This window comes from Lepisma saccharinum, chromosome 10, assembly GCF_977018435.1.
Source record: "Lepisma saccharinum chromosome 10, izLepSacc3.1, whole genome shotgun sequence".
NCBI classification, from domain to species: Eukaryota; Metazoa; Arthropoda; class Insecta; order Zygentoma; family Lepismatidae; genus Lepisma; species Lepisma saccharinum.
The window spans coordinates 7,989,541-8,012,491 of NC_139238.1; positions in this window are offsets into that span (position 1 = coordinate 7,989,541).

The window sequence follows — 22,951 nt, forward strand, 5'->3', positions numbered from 1 at the left end:
ATTTTGTCTCTAATCTTTCAGAGTTTCGAGATGAGATCTTTATCCGACAGCTGCAACGTCACTTTCAGAGGGGTCAAAACACACCCCATTTGCCACTTCGAAAGACTGTAACGTCACTTTCAAAGGGGTCAAAACACACCCCCATTTGCCACTTTGAAAGGTGCAACGTCACTTTCAGAGGGGTCAAAACACACCCAGTTTGCCACTTCAAAAGGCTGCAACGTCACTTTCAAAGGGGTCAAAACACACCCCATTTGCCACTTCAAAAGGCTGTAGCGTCACTTTCAAAGGGGTCAAAACACACCCCATTTGCCACTTCAAAAGGCTACAACGTCACTTTCAAAGGGGTCAAAACACACCCCATTTGCCACTTCGAAATTCTCCAACGTCACTTTCAGAGGGGTCAAAACACACCCCATTTGCCACTTCGAAAGACTGCAACGTCACTTTCAGGTGGATCAAAACACACCCCATTTGCCACTTCAAAAGGCTGCAACGTCACTTTAAGAGGGGTCAAAAAACCATCTCATTTGCAACATTGTTTACTAAGTACACAGAAAACGCACACGTTCTCATCTCATGGAGAGACCTCCGTGGCGGAGTGGTTATCACAGCTCGTTACGACGCCAGGGCTCCCGGGCTTGAATCCCAGCCTGGACGACGACTTGATTACGACGTCGCCTAGCAATCAAGGGGTTCTGGGTTCGATATCCGGTAGAGGCACATGGCACGGTAGTGCGGATCCCACTTTACACTGTAGGTCCAGTCCCGCTTAGTCTTTGCAAACTAAGATAAGCAACGAAATATGATCTTAAAACATTTAATTCATTAATTAATACAAGATTTAGATCAAAATTAATTAATTCTTACGCCGGAATGGCCTTTCTAAAGAAGGCACTAACCGGTATCAGCCTGAAGAACTATGGAATACATTTTAATATATGTCCGATTCTACTATATCGCTGCAGATTTTAAAATTCAGCTAGCAACAGTGGAGAAATGTATAATGTCATGTTTGTTATTCTGATTTAATTATACACATGATGCACAAAACACACAAATATTAAAACACACTACAGTACTCGTTATTTGCCAAAAGGAAATGTAAGCGTTCATAAGCGAACTCAAAATACTAAAACATTTTTTAAAAAAAAATGAATTAAAAAAGTTAGTCGCCAGGTAAACATTTTCAGGCGCCGTGGTGACCTGTATTTTTCTATTCCTGCTTACATGTATCAAATGATTCACTTGGCGTTACCTGTACAGTCAACGGCATAGATAATGGTAGGCAAATTGTCCACCGCTATTTTAAGTACTTTTTCATTCTACATCCTGTGTTGTTTTAAGGAATGAAACTGTGTTGGTTAGAAGCAGGCATTGTTCCCTGCTTACTGACGTCATCATTTCAATTCATTGTCATCACATTGTGATGAATGAAAATGGTGGTGGACAATTCACCTACTGTTTTTTTCGCTGTTGGGAGTACAAACGAAATACAAGAAATGTATCAAAGTGCAATCCTGAATCTTGGAAAACAAAAACACACATTAAAGCATCAATCGATGAGTTTCTGATGCATTATACTAGCTATAACCCGGGAATCTCCGGAGCAATGCCGCGCATACAAGATGGCGGAGCGGAGCAGTACAGGCTGGTACTTGCAATCGCTCTTACCCTTCCACGCAATCCCATTCCCTCGGATGTGTTCGTGCCCTCTCGAGCCACTACTTGCGCAGAGACTTGTTTTCGTTCGTTTGCTACAGAGATACCGGGAGACATACACACACAAATATATATATATATATATATATATATATATATATATATATATATATATATATATATATATATATATATATATATACCGCGTGAGGCACCTAAAAGTACCACCTGAAATAGCGAAGAAACCAGAAAGAGTAGCGATGTGAGGTTTGCGGGAAACAATAATATCAAATGGGGCTCGTAAATCGGAGGTATGGGGTGGGTCGAAAAATATCGACAAATGGGGCATCTGGAGCAAAGTCATATTTTTTTTAAATGGAACGATATACAATAACATGCATAATGTAAAAGAGCACACGCAGAGAAACACAACGCCGTTGGTCTCATGCATCTACTGCACATAGGAACGAAGATATGGCCATGTGAAACTATGTAAACAAACGAACAAGTGGCCCACTTGACCGTCAGTACCACGGCATGTACAAGTATGAGATGTCGGAAGCCATTGGACAAGATGAAGACAGAACGTGTTAAAGGAAGAAAAAATACAGTAGACATCGTCAGCACCATGTATTTGACAGTGTTACAGCATAATGAAAATGACCATGACAGTATGTCGAAGAACCATTGCGTAAGAAGCGAAAACCTGTCAAAGTGTGTGTTCAAAGTGGTGGCCGTCAGCTGCGATACAGGCAACGAGGCGCCCACGCAAAGATCGTTGCACAGAATGTAGCATCTCGTAGGGAATATCCCTACAGGCCGCAGTAATGCGGTGTTGCATATCCTCTGGAGTTGTTGGCACATCCCGGTAGACAATGTCCTTCAGCTTTCCCCACAGGAAAAAGTCTAACGGTTTCAAATCTGGGGAACGAGCCGGCCATTTGACAGACCCTCCACGTCCAATCCAACGATTTGGAAATGTATTTTCCACACATGCTGTAGCGCGTCTTGCACTGTGAGCTGGGCACCCGTCATGTTGGTACCACATTTCCCTCCTTGTCTGAAGTGGTATGTCCTCCAATAGTACAGGCAGTTCATGTTGTAAAAACTGTATGTATCGGTCAGCATTCAGTGTCCCTTGTATAAAAAAAGGGCCAATGAGATGTTCACCCACTATACCACACCACACGTTCACACTCCATGGGCGCTGGCGTTCCACTTGGCGAAGCCAATGTGGATTTGTCACCGACCAATAGTGCATGTTCCTTAGGTTGACATTTCCATGATTGGTAAAAGTTGCCTCGTCAGTGAAGAGGATACGTGACAAATCGGGTGTGTCGTGTCGTAACATCCATGTGCAAAACCGTACACGGTCCACAAAATCATTCCCGTGAAATTCCTGATGGAGGGAGATATGATATGGGTGAAACTTGTGTGTGTGCAGAATGCGCAATACACTTCGCTGACTCATCCCAGCATCCCTGGCAATTTCACGGGAGCTAACGTGCGGATTCACAGCAACAGCGGCGAGAACATTTGTTGCACCTGCCTCACCTGTAGTTGGCTTGTTCCGCACACGTGCTCGTGGTGTTACACTTCCGGTGTCTCTTAATTTAATAAATAACTTACCAAACAGACGTCGAGATGGCTGTCGTCTGTCCGGATATCTCTCTGCGTACACACGGTAGGCTTCTGAGGCATTCTTTCGGCATTCCCCATAAATCAGGATCATGTTCGCTTTTTCTATGTTTGTGAACACCATAATCTTCGCTCTTACCACTACGACTGCTTGCTATGAACTAACACGATCTCGTGGGCCTTGACATCAAAACTTGCTCTGCCTAAAGGCAGTTCTGTCAGGCACCTGAGAAGTCTTACATGCCGTGGTACTGACGGTCAAGTGGGCCACTTGTTAGTTTGTTTACATATTTTCACATGGCCATATCTTCGTTCCTATGTGCAGTAGATGCATGAGACCAACGGCGTTGTGTTTCTCTGCGTGTGCTCTTTTATATTATGCATGTTATTGTATATCGTTCCATTAAAAAAAATATGACTTTGCTCCAGATGCCCCATTTGTCGATATTTTTCGACCCACCCCATACCTCCGATTTACGAGCCCCATTTGATATTATTGTTTCCCGCAAACCTCACATCGCTACTGTTTCTGGTTTCTTCGCTATTTCAGGTGGTACTTTTAGGTGCCTCACGCGGTATATACCGGGTGGTCCAAAAGTCCCGGAACGGTCACATATCGTGAGAACTAGACATCGAATCGGAAAACGAAAAAATACGTGTATAATAAGTGAAGGAAAGCTATTCAATGATATCACACTTGATCCCCCACACCGTGAAATTTTCATAAAACCCCAAAAGAATGAAAAGGAACGATCTGCCCCTAATTGAGCTAGAGGGAAAGCGATTGCAGATTCGGAATCTGCACGTCAAGACCTTTCAATAAGTAATAAGTATGAAAGTGCGATAATTTAAAATCGCCGTATCCCCGTTCCTAATTGAGCTAGGAGGATGGTTGATAGTTCGTTGAACTCGGGATCAAGTCCTCTTTCCTATTCTACAATACAAAATGGTGGGGGGGGTGTCCATTTAAAATTTCACAGTTGCCCCAACCCCAGGGGGCAGGGCTGGGGAATCAAGTGTGATATCATTGAATAGCTTTCTTTCACTTATTAAACACGTATTTTTTTCGTTTTCCGATTCGATGTGTATTTCTCACAATATGTGACCGTTCCGGGACTTTTGGACCACCCGGTATATATAGTTCATCATTCCATTTGATTCGTATTCAGCCATACCGATCATTTGCAGACAGTGTTGCACGACGATTCCAGCACACATTTGGAGATATTCACGTTCACGCATTTGGCAACACTGCGAGCTTGTATGAGAAATTGTGAGGGGGGAAAAGAAGGTTTCTGAGCGGAGGAGTTGTCTTGATTTTCCGACATCCAATCCGGCTCCCATTAATCTATCTCCTTAATTACTTTATGAAATTTTCATTCTTATAAGCTATACTGTTGGCCGACAACATTAATTAACCTAGAGCTGCCATCCGGAATATAAATTGAAATTACAATCCGCCCCACCCTGTTCCTCTCCACCCGTCCTCGCACTTCTTTGGCCAAAGAGATACTTTGCACAGCCTTCAGATGTCCTCAGAACAACGATTTTTAAGGTGGGAAAGTGGCGGGGGGGGGGGAGCGAAATGGACGAGAGCTCTCTTTCTGGTGTCAACGAAGGGGGCCCATGCCTTGTGCCGAAAATAGCATTCTTATTTAATGTATTTGAATTGCAATATCCTAACATACATAGAAGGAAATTTGTTTTGGCATCTTTTATTTTATCCAGCGATATTTGATTTTGATTTTTGATACTTACTGTCTCTTTTTGTGTCACTTTTGACTAATTTTTAACGATGAGAATGGTCGACCTCGGTGGCGGAATGGTTTGCACAGGACGCCACGGGCTCCGGGCTTGAATCCCGGTCTAGGCAAGAATGTTTTTGTGAGCACCCGCCAGGATTTTCACGACTTAGCATATTTTTTTTGGATAAGGGTGATGTGTTCCATAAATATATAGAAATTCATATGATGAAGAAACTAATTGAATTAAGATGATTTTTAAGGTCATATTTTTGCATGTTTGGTCATTTCTACGTGATATAAATCATATTTTGATGGATTTTCAGTCATATTCAGCATATATTTCCATTTTCGAAGTGGATTTGTTCTTACTCCCATTTTTAGTCGAGTTTTTGTTTTTTAGACTGTAGCAAAATCTTTTACATTTTTATTTGAACATTTGGAGAAAGTATTCATTGTGGATTGCAACCCAGGGCCCATAAAGTGAACTAGTACGTATGTGAAAATATCTCAGCATATTGATGTTTGAAACAGTACAGTTATAGGGGCATATTTTTCAATTTATAGTGAATATCTTATAAAATTTTAGGTCATAAGATCATATTTTATTTTGCATATTTTGGTAATTTTTAGGTCATAAAAATCCTAGCCCTAGTTATCATATTAAGTGGCAGAACTTAATTTATTTAATTTTTGTTATTTAGCGTCGCTCTTTACCATTTTTGACTAATCGTGGTGCTACGTCTCATTCGTGGGTAAGTTAAGGTAAGACTCCACGTTATGGGCGCCACTATGCTACGACCCTGGGGGTACGTACTTAAATGTTATTTACCACGGCTATAGAAACATCTTAATCTCAGGGGATAGGTTCTTTATTCGAGAATTCCAAATAAGAAAGCGTTTTATAGCCAAGAGGATATAGTTAAATGCGGATCTATATTCTGAAAATACAGAGAAAATATATAGCGAAGCTTGTAAATACATTGAAATATATATATGCTGATTCCAAATTTACGTTGGTTATATTCTTCTTATACATATATGTATAATTTAAAGGAAATCTTCTTCTTTTCTTCTCACAATTTTGGGGAAAAGGCTTCTTCTTCTTTTCTTCCTTCTATTTTGGGAAAAGGCTTTTTCTTCCTTTCTATCTTTGATTTGGGAAAAGGCTTCTTCTCTTTCCTATCGTTGATTAGTTAAAAGGCTTCTTCTTCTTTTATTCCTTCTGACAGTGGCGATGAGGGTGAGTGATATGATGAAATGTATTAAGCGAAACAGACAAAGAACACCTGTGCCCAGGATGGGATTCGAACCCGGAACTCCTGGCGTTGTAGCTCTCTGTGCTAACCACTCCGCCAAAGAAGTCACCCAAACCTAATTTCATCAATGAATGAAGTCAGACTTCAGATATTCTGACATCAAAAATGGAAACGAAAATGAATTCAATTTCTCAATTATCTGTCTTGTTTGTATTATTGCTTTAAGTCAACTTTATGCACACATAGGCTTATCGGGACTGGACCTGCAGTTTAACGTGGGATCCGAATCGGGAACGCCTTGATTACAAGGCGGCGGCATCATCACTATGACATCGGAGTGACCCCTATTGTCTGTCAACTGAAAAAAATTCAAATCAACGTGTAGAACGAATACAGAAGGCTGTTTCACGTTGATGGTAACGATTTCGGTCACCAGGGACCAGCACGTAGGCACAGCACAGAGCAGCCAGAGCCAGTAGGACGAAAGTGCTGTGTGTTGTGTTGACTTGCAAAAACGATGGTTGGTGTGTGAGTGAGTGTTTATATGGCACCAAAAATTCCAGTCTTTTGGGAGGGGTGCATCTGTGCCCTTTCCGACGTTGGTTATAGTTATAGCCAGATAATTAAACAGTGCCACATGAAAGCATTCCATGTGTCAAAGAAGGGCATCAATGCAGTGTTGAATCGCCATAGAGCTTGCACTGTACCTGTTGCTGGAACCAGTCAAAGTGGGCCTCGGACATATCGGAAGCCCAAGCGTTCCTCCGATGTTGTGCGGAAAGTGACTTCCTTGGTGCGATGTGAAAACCCTGCAACACAAAGAGTGATTGCACATGCAGTGCAATGTTTCCCTGCAACTGTGAATCGCATCATAGCCGAAGATTTACAACTTGTGCGGAAGCACAAGGATCAAGTTCATAAGTTGCGTGCCTCACATGTCCAGGAGAGGAAGACCAACAGTCGGAAGCACTACGAACGCCATCTGACAGGGGACCGCTGGAAGTATGTGGTGTCCCTGGATGAAGCATGGGTGTATCTGTCGGGATGTGGTAAAAAATGGCCATCTACTATCGTCCACGTGATGCAAGAGGTCGATCTGAGTGGGTACGTGAATGTGCTGAAAGTTTTCCACGCGGGTTCATGGTTGTTGGTGGTTACTGCCATAACGGCAAACTTCCATTGCGCAGTGTGGAAAAAAAGGCTAAAATAAATGCAGCCTATTACCAGACGAATATTTTGGAGCCACTTTACAGACATGATATTCCTTCTCTCTATGGCAGCGACACATCTCGTGTTGTCATCCACCAGGACAAGGCTTCCAGTCATACGGCAAAGTCCACGCAGGCATACATGGATCGGATGGCACGTGTAACGGGCATTCATGCAATCCTCTTTACAGACATCCCTGTGAAATCCCCCGATGCCTCTTCCATGGATTTTGGTGGTTTTCCGTTGTTGAAACGAGCCTTGGGAAGCAGACGGCCCCGCACAATTGAGGGTCTTTGGAAAGCTTGTCAGGAGGAATATGATCGTTTGGACCAATGTGTTCTTCAACGTAGTCTCCTCCAATGGAAACTCCGCTGCAGGACCATTGACTATTTTGACTAGGATATAACAACACCAGAGAAATCGGTAAAGGAATGGGACTTGGAATCAGGGATTAAAGGATATCTTATTTGCAATCGCGAAAGTCTTCTCCTCACAAATTCTCCGATGACACTCTTCAAAAAGGCCTAATTATTCTCACAATTTTTCATCTTTCTGACGTCACCGGAGACACGCAGAAGATGAGTTCGGATGAGCAGAAAAGTCGAGAGAACAGCATCCTCGTTCTGCGCTTGCGTGCGTGTGTGTGTGTGGATTTGGAGAGACGATAATGAGGGCTTCAGCTCATTAGGAACAGACATCTGCATCTTTCTCTTGGGCGGGATTTTTTTTTCCTTCGCTTTTCTAAGAGAATTGCTTCAAGGACATCGTTCAAGTTGGATTTAATGATGACGCTCGGAAAAAGTAGGAGAAAGGAAGAGGGGGATAAAGCGGAGGAGGAGAGTTCCCCCCGTGCATGCGCCAGAACATAACTAGAGTGGATAGAAAGTTGATTTACTACTTAACCGCTCTGCTTGACACTCGTAAACCTGTGTACAGTTGACACATAAATAGTACATGCATCGGTGATTACAATAAGGGTCTATCGTGGAAATAATAACTAACTCTATGGCATTCTTAAACCGGAAGGTTTATGGCTGCGGCAACACAAGCCTTCCACCTTCCCTATCCTGGGTAAGATCCCTACAATCTTTCCTATCCTTACCGACTTCCTTTAGGCCATCTCAACGTTATCCCTCCATCTTCATCTTGGCCTTTCCACACGTCTCTTACCATCAGGTTTCCCAACAACAATCCTATAAATTCTTCTTTCCTCTCCTTTTCGTGCCACATGGTCTGCCCACCTAAGTCTTCTTGATGTAATTATTCTAATTAGAATCGTGGAAATAATAGCAACACAAATAGTTTTTGTATATGTATATATTAGGTCAGTCAAAAAGTAAATGCAATCATTTTATTTTTATTTTTCACAGCAACAATAGAAAACTAACAATGATATAATTTTCCAACATAGTCCCCCTGCAGTTCAATACACTTGGTCCAACGTTCCACAAGCTTTCCGATACCCTGAGAAAAAAGGTTTTCGGTTGAGCAACAAGCCACGTATGCACCGCTTCATTCACCTGTTGATCTGTGTCGAATCGACGGCCTCTTAAAGCATCTTTAAGTGGACCGAACAGATAGTAATCCGACGGGGCGAGATCGGGACTGTATGCAGGATGCTCTAACACCTCGAAGCCTAGATTCTGAAGAGTTTGAGCGGTGTTGGCGGCGGTATGGGGACGCGCGTTGTCATGCAACAAAAGAATGCCTTCCGACAATCGACCTCGTCGTTTGCTTCGAATTGCAGGCTTCAACTTGTTCTAAAGCATATCACTGTATCGCTCACTGTTTATTGTTGTCCACTTTTCCACATAATGCTCCATAATTACCCCTTGTGAATCCCAAAAAAGTGTGAGCATCACTTTTTCTGCAGAGTGTTGACGCTTGACTTTTTTTTTTCACTGGAGATTCAGGGTGTTTCCATTCCATGCTCTGGCGTTTGCTCTCAGGTTCGAAGTGATGGATCCATGTTTCATCTCCAGTGATGATTCGTTTCAAAAAGGCTTCACCTTCGTTAGCATGTCTGTGCAATAATTGCTGACAGATTCTCACACGATTTCGCTTGTTCTCGTCAGTGAGTTCTTTAGGGACCCATCTCGCACAGACTTTATGAAAGTTGAGCCTGTTATGGACAATTTCATATGCAGAACCATGAGTAACGTGCATGTGGTTTGCCACTTCATCAACAGTCACTCGTCGGTTATTCAGAACCAGCTCACGGACTTGCTCAATGTTGTCATCAGTAGTGGATGTGGCTGGACGACCTGCTCTTTCCTCGTCCTTCACACTTGTTCGACCGCTTTTGAACATTTCAATCCACTGGTAAACACTTCGCAGCGGTAAAACATTGTCACCGTATTGTGCTGAAAGTCTTCTATGGATTTCAGCTCCTGGTAGACCTTCAGACCACAAAAAACGGATTACAGAACGCTGTTCTTCTGTGTTGCACACGGACAGTGGCGCAGCCATGTTTACTTGGCAACACTGCAGAGCGAACTGAAGTGATGACGCTGTAACCTGCCACAGGCGAAAACAACGATACTATCTATCGGCTTGCGAGCGCAGAAAGCTGTACAGCCAACCTACGGAAGAAAACAAAAACATTGCATTTACTTTTTGACTAACCTAATACATGGTATAGTGAATAATATATAAAAAATCTACCATCTTGGAAAATGAGGCATAATGTTGCTTCTTGAGATATTTGAAATTCTGTCATAAGTTTATGCATTTATTTATATGCATATGTGTGTTCGTGTATTTTTCTATGTAGCAGATATACCTAATATGGTTCAAATTGAAACTTTCAAACAATTTTTCTTCTTTCAAACACAATGCTGATAGGACGTCAAGCAAAGAGGCGAAACTTTGGCTCCAACCAATATTGGCAACATCTCTTTTACTCCACGCTATTGGTGGGGATGGTTTAAGGAGAGGATATGCTGGGCCCCACGTGGACCTGACATACAATCGTCAAAGAGAAACTGATTTTTCGGAACTTTCTTTGACGTGAAGTGGCGTATGACGCAGGACTTCAACTTTACTGACTGGGCTGTGGCTCGAAGTTTTTTTAGTCGAGTGTGGAAGTATGATACATGTATAGAGTTGTGAATAAAACTACAGGTTTTTTTGTACTACATATAGCCCACAGGTTGGACTGAGAGCTGTAGAATAGTTGGAATTACTCGTTTTGTGTGTAATAATGTGTGTGTTAGAAATTCTGAACCTCATTACTTCCAGTCGTCTGGGAACACGAAAACTATATGTAGATGATACACAAGGTCTGGGAACACTGAAATTGTATATTGGGAACACACGAACTGTACTTAGGTGACAGAAAAAATGCATACAGATGACAGAAACACTGCATATACGGTATTTATTTTCTACTTATTTATTTATTTCCTTCAACAGAGATATTATCTCCTTTTACAGAAGGTAGCCAATAAAAAAACAAAAACAAGAGAAACACATAATATAATACAGTGAGACATAACACAGGTAGAACACATACACAAATATAATGTAATATAAATTACTAGACTATACTATAGAATCATATAACACCCAATTAGCAATTTAGAAGCGCTTCACCCCAAACAATACAGAACAATACAAAGAAAAAAAACATGTCATTTTTATTACTAAGTATAACACTAAATCTTATAATTTATGTTGTAAACACTGGTATGTAACACAAACACTGCATATAGGTGTCTTGTTACCTAAACAACTAACTACGAACTTTAAATAGCACTGTGGAAGAAGTTAGCCACAGTGGCGATGGTATTGACTTTTGGAGCCCCTTACAGAACCGGAAATGGGGCCCTACACTGTAAAAGGAAGTTGACTGACACCCGATCATTTACAAAATTTGAATTTTCATTTTCATCATTTTGCCACGTTTTCCTACCAGTTTCAACTAGTCGTGACGATGAGTTTGAATAATAAAAAAGATGAAATTAATGGACACTAATACACAGACAAGGACTCAAATTCGGAACATTCGGTAACAGGATTGTGAGTCGACCACTCAGCCACGGAAGTGACTGGAATCATTTAAGAAACAAATTTTCGAATTTGTTTTCGATTGAGCACCGTAATGAGCGAAAGTTAACGAGAGTAGAAGTTCCCAATATCGAAAAGGGGCCCCGGATGCAAATCCCGTATGTTCTTTGCGAGCGTTGCTTTATCAATTTCATCACCCATCCTCATATTTGCGATTAGCCACAAGTGGCAGAAAGATGAAGACGTAAATAAATTTGAAGTTATTGCTCCATATAAACCACACATTGGTATTTTGAGGGTTCAGTACATTTCACACAAAAATAGAATTACAAAGTTTCTATAATTTACAATTTAAGTATTATTATTATTAAGTATCGTAACAGGTTCCCCTGATTAGAGAAAAGCAGCAAGCCAAAAGCAATAACCTCCTTCGTCGGCCGTTACTCTCTGAAGCATTCAAAGAATGCTAAGTCAGTATCAAATCTATCTTCCTGGTTGATTGAAAGGAAGTTGCTGATCAACGGGTATTAGGGAGCAATAACCAGGTGGTGGAAGAAAGGATAAGTTAGAGTGTAACGGACGACGTGAGGGTCTTTTGCTTTGGTACGAGGAAGGAGAAAGATCGGGGAGCTTCAGCGAGTCTGCATAGAGCATTTTAAGGAGTTTTCTCCGAGGATTTCTTCATCATCGAATAGACAGGTAATATCCTTCTCTAACCATGTTGATCTAAACTGGAAGATATAAACCCAAATTCTTATTGTTGTGCCATTTCAAGTGTGAAAAGTAACCTCTCGCCTATTACCATCAAGTTATCTGCCAAAGGGCGAGTGCTCACCAGTGAGGATGAATGATTGAGCGAGCTACATCACCCAAGCATAATGGTTAGGATTCTGGTAAGATCCCAACGAGCAACAGTTCGTTACGGTATTATGTTAAGTATAATACATATAATACATGGGTACCTGGGGGAAACCCTGGGTGGTAAAGGAGGTCAGGGGCATGATGCTGATCACATCACCCCCACTCACGACCGGATCAAGAAAGTGAGGGGCGTTACCCCCACACCCCCTATACGCCTTCATGGCGTGGTGCTATGCACAGGGGAACACTTTACTTTTACTTTTTACTTTATAATACATAATTTAAGTCAACTCAATCAACAATATCAAAAGGTGGGTGCAACCATTTTCGGCACATTTTCCGAAAAGCGAATGAGCTCCAGGATTTAGAGTTGCTTCAATTTTTATTGGATATCGGTTGCCTGCGTGTGCAGTTGTCAAGAGGTGAAATAAATGCATAACGATCGAGAAGAAAAGAGCGAGCGAGCATGCAGAGAGAGAGAGAGAGAGAGAGAGAGGAGGCAGGATAGAACGGAAAGGAACAAAGAGTAATAACGTAGTAATGATGCGGTTTCGACGACGGAATAGACGCTGCACAAAAAAGAAAGGAGGAAAAGAAATGGAAGTTCTGGTTGAGGTAAGAAAAAAAAGAAGAGCGGAGAAAAGCCTGGATAGAGGAACTTAACTCATGCGTAAGATCAAAGGAACAATATTAAAGGAAAGAAGAAGAAACGGAAGGGAGCGCGGTCGACCCATAGGTCTTGGAAGGTGACAAAATCTCCACCTACTGTTCAACAATGCAGTCAACGCAGGAATAGTCCATAATGAAGAAACAGTGTTGCTAGCTGATGGAAGGAAAATGTGTCAATAGAAAAGTGCAGCCCAGAGAGACTAAAACGGTCTCAGCCTCAGAGTTAAAACTTGACCTCGGCCTCAGAACTCCAAGTCGGTCTCGTTCTCACATGGCCTTATCCTCGGAGCTAGAAAGGTGGTCTTACGCTATCTCAGTGATATGATCTACATTTTTATGTGACGTCACCAGTAGAAAATATGTCACTAATGTATTTATTTTTGTAAAAGAAAGCGTAATTTCTTTGTTATTATATGTAATATTGCACCCTGTTTGTAATATATATATTTTGTTTAATGTTTATTGTATTTTATGCTCTGTTATGAGTAGTTTAATGTATCTTCATGTTTGCAAGAGTGCACTATACGAATTTGTATTTCTAAAGATGTATAGATGTCAGTTTTGTTGATAGTATCCTTTTGTAGATAGTGAATGATTCATCTGTACTTTAATCTGTGTTCTCGAAAATAGTATAAAAGCGAGGATGTCGTGTAAGAAATCATCACACTTTTTCGCCACGGATCGACGAAGCTTTTAAACTTAAAAAGAACTCCTCGGTGTTGTGCATACATCTTGGTATGGTAGTTCGGGGCGCAAGCTAGGCCTATGTGATCATAGGTACGCCGATAGCCATGCATTGATGATATGCACAATACTGCAACCATTCTACGTCAAATAATAAAGTTAGCCTAAGGATTAATTTGGAAATAAAAGGCTAAAGAGCAAATATTGGCTCAGTTATCATTGCATATCTCTTGGTGTGGTAGTTCGGGGCGCAAGCTAGGTCTATGTGATCATAGGCTTGCCGATAGCCACGCATTGAGTTTATGCGTTTTAATTGAGTCAATTCCTCGACAAAGCGAAATCCTCGCCTTCGTCTCAAATATAGTTGCATTATAATTGCAATAAATAAAGAATAAAACCTTTCAGTTTATACATACTGCAGTAATGTGGTTTTATTTCTCTGTGCTGTGAATATTGTCTTTGCGTAACACTATCCCTGTACCTGAGAGCAGTCTGTGTACTTCACCGAGTCTCATCGTTCACCGCTGAGTATTATTAAGTTAATATTAATAGTATAATAATACGACGCGTGAAGTAATTGTGCTTAGAACGTATCACCAGTCTCAGAGCTTCAGTTCGGCCTCGAGCTCATCATTATAGCTAAAATACTGGCCTCAGCGCTAAGATTTAACCTGGACCACATGGCTTTAGTCTCAGAATTCCAAGCAAGGCTCGGCTTCGCACGGCCTCGTCCACGGAGCTAAACCTTATACGACCTCAAGAGTTAATACCTAGGGGCATCAAAACGTTTTGCCTGTTGAGGTATAATTTGTTTAATAATGGAAAGGTTGAAACACTGAACATGCATATAGTTTGCTTGTAGTGTCCTTTACTCAATGTTGGAAAAATTCCACAACTTCCTCTGCCCCACCGTTCAGAGCTATTTTCACTTCCTGTAGATCCCCGAATCTCATGCCATGAAGCACAGACTTAGAACAGACTTCAAGGTATCCCAAACTCTCAATCATTGCCTCTGCTGACCCGTAGGGCAAGTGCACCGCATCAGAAATGTCCTGGATGGTGATGAATCTATCCGCTCGAATGAACTCATCAGCCCTGTGGCTGTTGTTCTCGGTCATAGACGTTGATGGCCTGCCAGTCCTTCACTTGTCCGCACTTTCGGTTTCTCCCACTTTGAACTTAACTACTAAGTCTGTGCTTCGTGGCATGAGATTCTAAGACCTACAGGAGGTGAAAACAGCTCTGAACGGTTGAGCAGGAAGTGTTCTGTGGAGCTTTTCCAAACTTCTTTGACTCCTGGTAAAATGCTCGCTCAAATGCATCGAACGTGATTTAAGGGTAACTCTGAGTAGAGGACACTACATGTATGTTCATTATTTCAATCTTTCCATTATTAAACAAATTATACCTCAACAGGCAAAACTTTTTGATGCCCCCTCGTATTTACCCATGACTATACACGGCGCCTTAGTCTCAGAACCAAGTTGACCTCGATCTCAGCGTAAGAGCTAAACCTTGGACTCAGCTTCGGAGCTAAAATTTGACCTAGGCTTCACTGTCTCAAAAGTCCTCAGTTTCGGGACAAACACTTGAACACTTGACCTTCACCGCATATTGCCTCAGCCTCTGAACTCCCGCCTCACATGGTCTCAGCTTCAAAAGTTTATACACTTTGTCCCGGTAATCTCTGGAGCGAGCTAAGAAAAACAAGTCTCTGCGCAAGTCGTGACTTGATAGGGCTCGACCAATGAACTCGTGAGAGGGGAAGTGATTCCGGTGACCAGCCATTTGCAGGAGTGTGTACTGCTTCACTCCGCCAACTCGCAGCCTCCCCTTCTCTTCCATTATGCGCGGCCTTGCTCCACAGATTCCCCGGACAGAGTATAAGAGGCAGAGCCTGACTCCTGACCCCGCGAGTTTCAACACCTCTGGTGCAGAGATCATTACGGATTTCTTATGTGTCTATTTTTGTGAAGTCTTATTTGCGCAAAAAAAGTTTTTATTTCTCTATCTTTACATTGCTTTTATACTTTTTAAGCTAACAGTGACGTGAATGGAAATTAGATAGAATTGATTAATTAACACTCACAAGAACATCCATGGCCATTCCGAGACTTACGCCTGAAACCTCTATCGAATCTCGTCCGGATATCATCTCGAGCGAAGGTAGAAAGAGTTGGAGAGAGTAGATGTGCGCGAGAATGAGAGAGAGAGAGTCCCGTAGCTCCCCACACTACCAAGCACCAACATTTTAAGTGTGTCCTTAGATATTTCCTTCTTAAGTCATTCTTTGTGATATTTAAGTCCTACAAACTTTGAAACGAGGAAACAAAGAGTACTCATTAAAATAATATAGGTTACATTTAACGATTTGTAGTTTGTGTTTCTGATTGAAACAAGTCTAACATATTTAAGAATATTTCAGATTTGCCTTAGTGTCTGAAGAACATTCTTCAAAATGTACTGTTACTATTCCCTTGGGTTACTACAGTGTATTACCTTAATATAAACCTATAATAAATGAATAAATAATTAAATTATTCAACTGTGCTTGAAAACAAAACATCGTTACAAACTGTGTGTTTATTACACATTATTCTGAGTAAAATTTACAAAATATTTATAAAACCCTACATATCCCAGAAAGAAAATAGTTACAATTTAAACTTTCCTTGCTTTCAATGAACCGAAATTGTCAATAAGGGTCGAGTTACACATTGTATCAGAGGCGTATATTCGGGGCTACCTAGGCTATCTGCGAAGCCCAGACTCAGTGAATAAAATACACAAAAAATATATATCAGAAAATGTGCATAAAATTGTTCATTTCAATAAGAAGATGAACCTGATTTCTTAGAGGAGTTGGAAACATTGCCCGCTTTCTTTGAGTTCGCGAGACGGCTGGCCCAGCACTGGCGGACAACTCCACGGGGGTCACCGTGGTCAAGCTTGACAGGACCCCGATCAATGTTGCAAACCAATTTTTCCCAGCATGTAATTTCCCCAGGATCGGGGAATTGTGGAGCCCAACTGTTACAGGAGAGAGAACAGGGTTGCATATGGCGGGGGAAAAACCCTCTGAACTTCCTCAACAGTCTGGCTCAATGTTGCAAACCAATTTTTCCCAGCATGTAATTTTCCGAAGAATGGGGAAATTTGAAGCCAAATTATCGCAGGCAAGGGGAAAGTATCACATGCAGGGACAAGATCATCATTGAACGCTTGCAGATGAGTTGAAAAAGAGGTCGTTGACCTTCAAACAACTAGAGATACAGTGGGGAGTAGAAAGTTGTTGTTGTTGTCCGAGCGGAAATGGTTTATGAGTACATCTAAAAATTACCGAAATGACAAGGACAAGTTCTAGTCTAGATCGCGTCGAGTGGTCTTGGTTTATTTAGAGGCAGCGTGTGAATACAGTAATGAGTATATTGTATTTTTGTGAATGATACGTGCTGTGTTATGTAGTGAACTGAAATGAGAGACATAATTAACAAGCAGTCTATTCGGCTTACGAATGACGATAAGCTCTAAATCGTTGTGGATTTTTCTTGTATGTCCACTTTACGAACAGATAAGCTAATGGGGATCAGACCTACAGTTCAAGTGGTATGTAATCCACCATGTATCTAACCAGGAACCCCTTAGTTTCAAGGCAACGACGTTACCACTGCGTCAACAAGGAGTACCCGAACTTAAAATCGTGAAAATAGGTAGATTGAAATTTTATTTTTATTCTCGTATATAGGCCTACATAATATTTCACAATATGGGTCTCTTATTTATGCAAATAAGAATGAAATTCTTGAAATCCTTTCCTTACTGACAATGTACATTTCCATGTTTTATTTATGAGGTATATATTTTTAATCACAGAGTCACATCACTTCAACCCGCCACCCCAAATGAGTTAAAAAAACAAAAGCACCAGCAATTTTTGTCCATTCGAACACTATGATATGGTGCGATAGCCCAGGTTCTTAACCCAGTATACGCCACTGCATTGTATGTTTCCTTCTCACCTTACATCTGCCAAGTGTAAATTTCTCCGTAGAATATTCTGAGTTTGTTGTCTTTATAAAAAAGCTTTGGTTGACGCCCTCTCCGTACGGCGCCCTAGGCTCCAGTTCCCCCCCTCAGCCCCCTCTAGCCTACCCCTTGCTACGATCATGGAGAGAGAGCAAGAGATCATTTAATAGCCTTTCCCATCCTGATCTGCAAACATCTGCTTCCCGCAGGTTGAGAAGGCTGGGAAGTGAAGTTAGCCCATGCATCGGTTTCCCATAAGACGCACATTTCACTTTTCCCCGAATCGAACCCTGAAAAGCGAGCGGGAGGGGAGGGAGGGGGGGGGGGACACGGACGAAGCTAAATTGCTACAAGGCAAACAATGGGATTGATATAAGGAGCCTTTAGACTACAGAAACCCACCCTCCCTCTCTCCACAATGCCCGAAAACCCCACAGAACGATTCAAACACGGCCACCAAACTCAACAAACAAAGGAAGATCGCGATGCGGGGCGAAGACACATCAAAGAATGAAGTGGATTGCTCCAAGATGGCATTGGACTGAGGATGGAGGTGGAAGGGAGTGAGGGGGGAGGAAATTCCATGTGTTGCTCGAAGGAGGATAAAGAGGAGTGGGGGGGATGGTGAAGAGTTTTCGGTAAAGGGGTTTTTGCCATTCAAAGATTGGGAATCTCACGGCGACTTAGCAGCCGACCTCAACAATGGATGCTGCCTCACTAATCTCCGCTGGACCAAGATGAGGTTTATTTTAAAAGGAGCGTCATCATACGAACGCACGCCCACATGAAGTGTTGCCAACTTGCTTGGAATAACGCTAACCCTGCTTATGAACTCTGTCTCGTTAATGCTCATTTTCATTTGGAGAGGCTTGTGCCACCAGTCACGTTCTCGATTTTTTTTTCACTTCGAAAACGCGCCACGAAATTCTGGTCATAAATCCGTGTCATGGCATCTTTGCGATTAGACATAATGGCGGGAAAACAATTAGTGTTGCCCACGAGACGAGACTTTGGCCTGTCTCGTCTCGTGGAGCCTCGTGGAAATGCTGTCTCGTCTCGAAAATATTCGTTTGTCTTATGACACATGGTCAATCTCGTCTCGTCTCGAATTTTTAAAAGCCTGTCCCGTCTCGTCCCGTGGGCAACACTAAAAACAATCAATGAATCAATTCTTCTAGAGGATTCAAGTGAACCTTCGTGTGGTTTGCTTTCGCTCTTGCCTTCATAGATATTTGGAAAGAGAAACACGGTTACAGTGATACGAAATCAGAATTATACACAATCAACAGCCAAAGACAATCGCGTCATATTTGACTTGAATACATATTTCTTTGCATCTTTTTGCATGTTGTTGTTGTTGATTTGCTTTATTTTACTTCGCTTTTTGTGCCACTTTTGGCTAATTTGCGATGAGTGATGAGATGAAGAAATTGATGAATGGACACTCACAAACATCCATGCCCAGGCCGCCACTGGGGCCGGCCTTTTTGCATGTTGAATCCAGCTGAGTCATGATGGTCCAGCCGGTAGAGCTTCTGATAATCTCACGGAAAAAAAACATGAGGGGGGGGAAGGATGTGAAGATTTCTTATGCCCTCTACATAGAGCTGCACAAGCGCTCACCCAGCCTCTTAATCAAAGGGTACCTGCGGAATACAGACGACCGGAGCGTGATGCTGTTCCAGGGTGGATAAAAATCATGATTTTTATTTAAAAAAATCATTTTTGATGATTTATTAAATTTAAATCAGATATTTTTTATCTAAATCGATGTTGTTTTTTTTTATTTTTTTAAAAGAACACGCTTAAAATTGTTGCTATGGATTTTAGCACCAAACATATAGATATGTTTTTACAGAAAGAAATTTTTCTAGTAAACCCAGTAAATTATTTGAACAGTTTGATTAAAGCAAATAAAATAATTATATGTAGATATACATTTTTCTGTTTCTGATTCTATACAGCTATATGAACCTACTACGGAAATGTTTGTTGAGTGTGTTAATGAAACTACAATAATTTTAGTAACTTTTCTTCCAGTGAAAATTAAGCATTCTAAATGTACTCCACAATTGTAACTTAAAATATTTCTTTGAAGTCTTTGTAGCTGAGTTAAGTGCATTTAGAGTCTACATATTACATTTTCTTTAAATCGCGATTTAAATCCCCCTTGTGCTGGTCACATCACCTCCAGTACGGTCGAGATCGAGAATGCGTGGGGCAGTACCTTCACATCCTATGTGACTATGGCACAGTACAATCCAAATAATAGCTTTTATGTTTAACGTAGGACAAATAAGTGAATGGGTAGGTGATACCTTGTGTGCATATGTGTGCGCCTGTGTCTGAAAATAAATTAAATTAATTTTTTATCCTTTGGATCTATGTAGGATTATTCCAAAGGTATTTCTGAAAGGTTTGATCGCCCCCACCCCACCTTCCGCCTTGGCAACACCCTTAAGCTTACCTCTGTAAAACTACTAATTTCCCATGCTTTATTATTAGAAATATTACTTGGACGGTATTTGAATACCCAAACTCCCGTCGCTCATCATACCATTGATTCAAAATCCATATTACTGTTGCCCACCTTCGTGGCGTAGTGGTTAGCACATCCCACTACAACGACAGGGGTTCGAATTCCGGCATGGACATTGGTTCTCTTTGTGAGTGTCCCTTCATTATTACCCCGGGTTCGATACCCAATGGAGGCACATTGCACAGTGGTTCGTATCCCACTTTAAACTGTAGGTCCAGTCCCGATTAGCCTATCTCTGCATCAAGTGAACTTTAAACAATAATTCAAACTCAAACGTATTATATAATCACCCACTGCCATCGTTACGATGAGCGAGAAGTCGCAGTAAATAAAAGCGATACGAAGCCAGAGGTCCCAGGTTCGATTCACGGCCTGGACATAGATGAGTGAGTGTCCCTTCATCAATTTCATCATATCATCACTCATCCTCGACGTTGCGATTAGCCAAAAGTGGCAAAAAAGCAACGCTAAATAACAAATCTAAAATAATAAAAAAATAGCAGAAAAAAAGCGACGCCAAAAACAAATCAAACCATAGGCTACATCCCTAGTAATTTTTCAAGTGCATAGTTGGCAACACTTGAAACTGAGTAGGTGGTGATGAAGTGGGTGACCAGTGGCTTAATCTCTCCGTTTCTACAGCTAAAGAGCGACAGTCCCAGAAAAGAAGTTGCTTTGTCTTCTACCGGAAGTCAAGGGATTTCGTATAAAGCCCTCGACAATGGAAGCGTGCTATTGTTGCGCGACAAAGAACGTCACGCGAGCAAAAATTAAGATTTGTGACACACACAGAGGTTGCAAGGGAGCTGAACAGGCCACGCGAGGCAACAAACGCCCATTGTTACGTTTTCAAAAGTTTTCTTCGGTACAGTCGTACACAAAACTTTCCTCGTCTCGCACTGAAAGCCCTTTTTGTAACTGTAATTTTGATTTGATCGGATTAGGTTTCTGCTTTAATTCCACTCCATGCACATACAGGTTAACGGGGACTTGGCCTACAGTTTCAAGTGGGATCCGAACCACTATGTGCGTCCGTCGGGTATCAAACCCATGACCCCTTGATTACAAGGCGAAGACGTTAACTCCACGCCACCGGGGAGACCTATGTAATCTTGATTCTGTGTTATAAATTAGCGGGAAGGTCCAAGCAGGGTTTCGAACCTGGGTGCACTGTGCTAACCACTCCTACACGGAGGTCGGCCGCAATACGTTGTGAAGGAATATCGGGCAGAGTGGAGGTGGAGACCTACACATTCACAATCTAGGACATTAATGGAGATGGTGTAATGAGCACCACGCTCCGGCCGCCTTTAACACCAGGGCTGCACCTAAGTACCATTTGTTAAATTTTAATTGTATTTATTTTTTGTTACTTAGCGTCGCCTTCCTTTTACTTTTGGCTAATCGCGACGATGAGAATGAGTGATGATTTGAAATTGATGAAGGTATACTCAGAAATCCATGCCAGGCCTGGATTCGAACCCTGGGCCCCGTGACGTTGTAGCGCGATATGCTAACCACTTCGCCACGGAGATCCGCTACCTCTGAGCTGGGCGAACATCAGAGCCGCTTCGCTCACGGACATTATTGGGAAATTTTCAACTTGAAATCCACCACCATAGGAAGCAAACTGTGATGTCCAGCGTGGCAGCATACGCCCTACCGACTGTGACTCTGATAGAACGATATTCAAAATTAATAATTGCAACAGTATTAAAGAATAATTTCTCGGTTTTAGATCTTATTTCCAATTTCTCAAAGTTAAGGCCGAATCACACGGAACTGGATTTTCCAGTAGAAACATCTAGTTGGCTCTGAACTGGCTGGAAATGATGGCTGCCAGGCTGGCTGCTAGACTGATTTTAAAGACTAGATCGTGTTCTAATTGCAACTAGCTTTATCTGCTAAATTCTGTGAAACAGCCAATCAGAGTGAAAGTTTGGTCATGTGAAGATAATGTGTGAACTTGACAAAGAATAGGTATTTACCCTGTGGTTTCCAAATGTTTGCTTATTTGTTCGCTGTTCGATTAAAGAAAAACAGAGATGGGGCTGCATTCGCATTCATTAATATTTAGAAATTTATCCAAAGCAATGAGATCTGTATAAGACAACTGTGATAAGTTGAAATGAAAATCCTCATTATTACTAACGTATTAAAGGTTGGATACAATTTAGTTAAACACAATATTTTTTTTGTGATAAATCCTGCGAATCTCATGTATAGAATTTACATACCAGAGTTCATTAGAAAGATTGTTAAGTATACGTTGCCGTATTTTCTTTCATGCCAATTTCTTGCCAAGCTTCTCTTTTAATTTGAAATGATAACACCAGTAGTTCTTCCTGAAGTGACTCGTCCATTTTTTTTGCCTGTCTGCTTTGCGCAATGCCTTCTGGGAACAAAAGTATACCGACGGTAACGAGTGAGGTGGAAAAATGTTTGTTTGGATTAACCAAAGAAATGGTAGTGGTGAACAAATCGTTTGTTTAAATAGGCATCAACCAAACAATTGTTCACCAGTACCAAAAGATTTGGTCAAGTTCTATTTGTTTCTCGTAAACAATTTTTTGGTTACCAAAACCAAATATTAATTTGGTAAATCTAACAAAATGTAGACCATTTGTTTAGCAAAACCACATACTTTAGTCAAA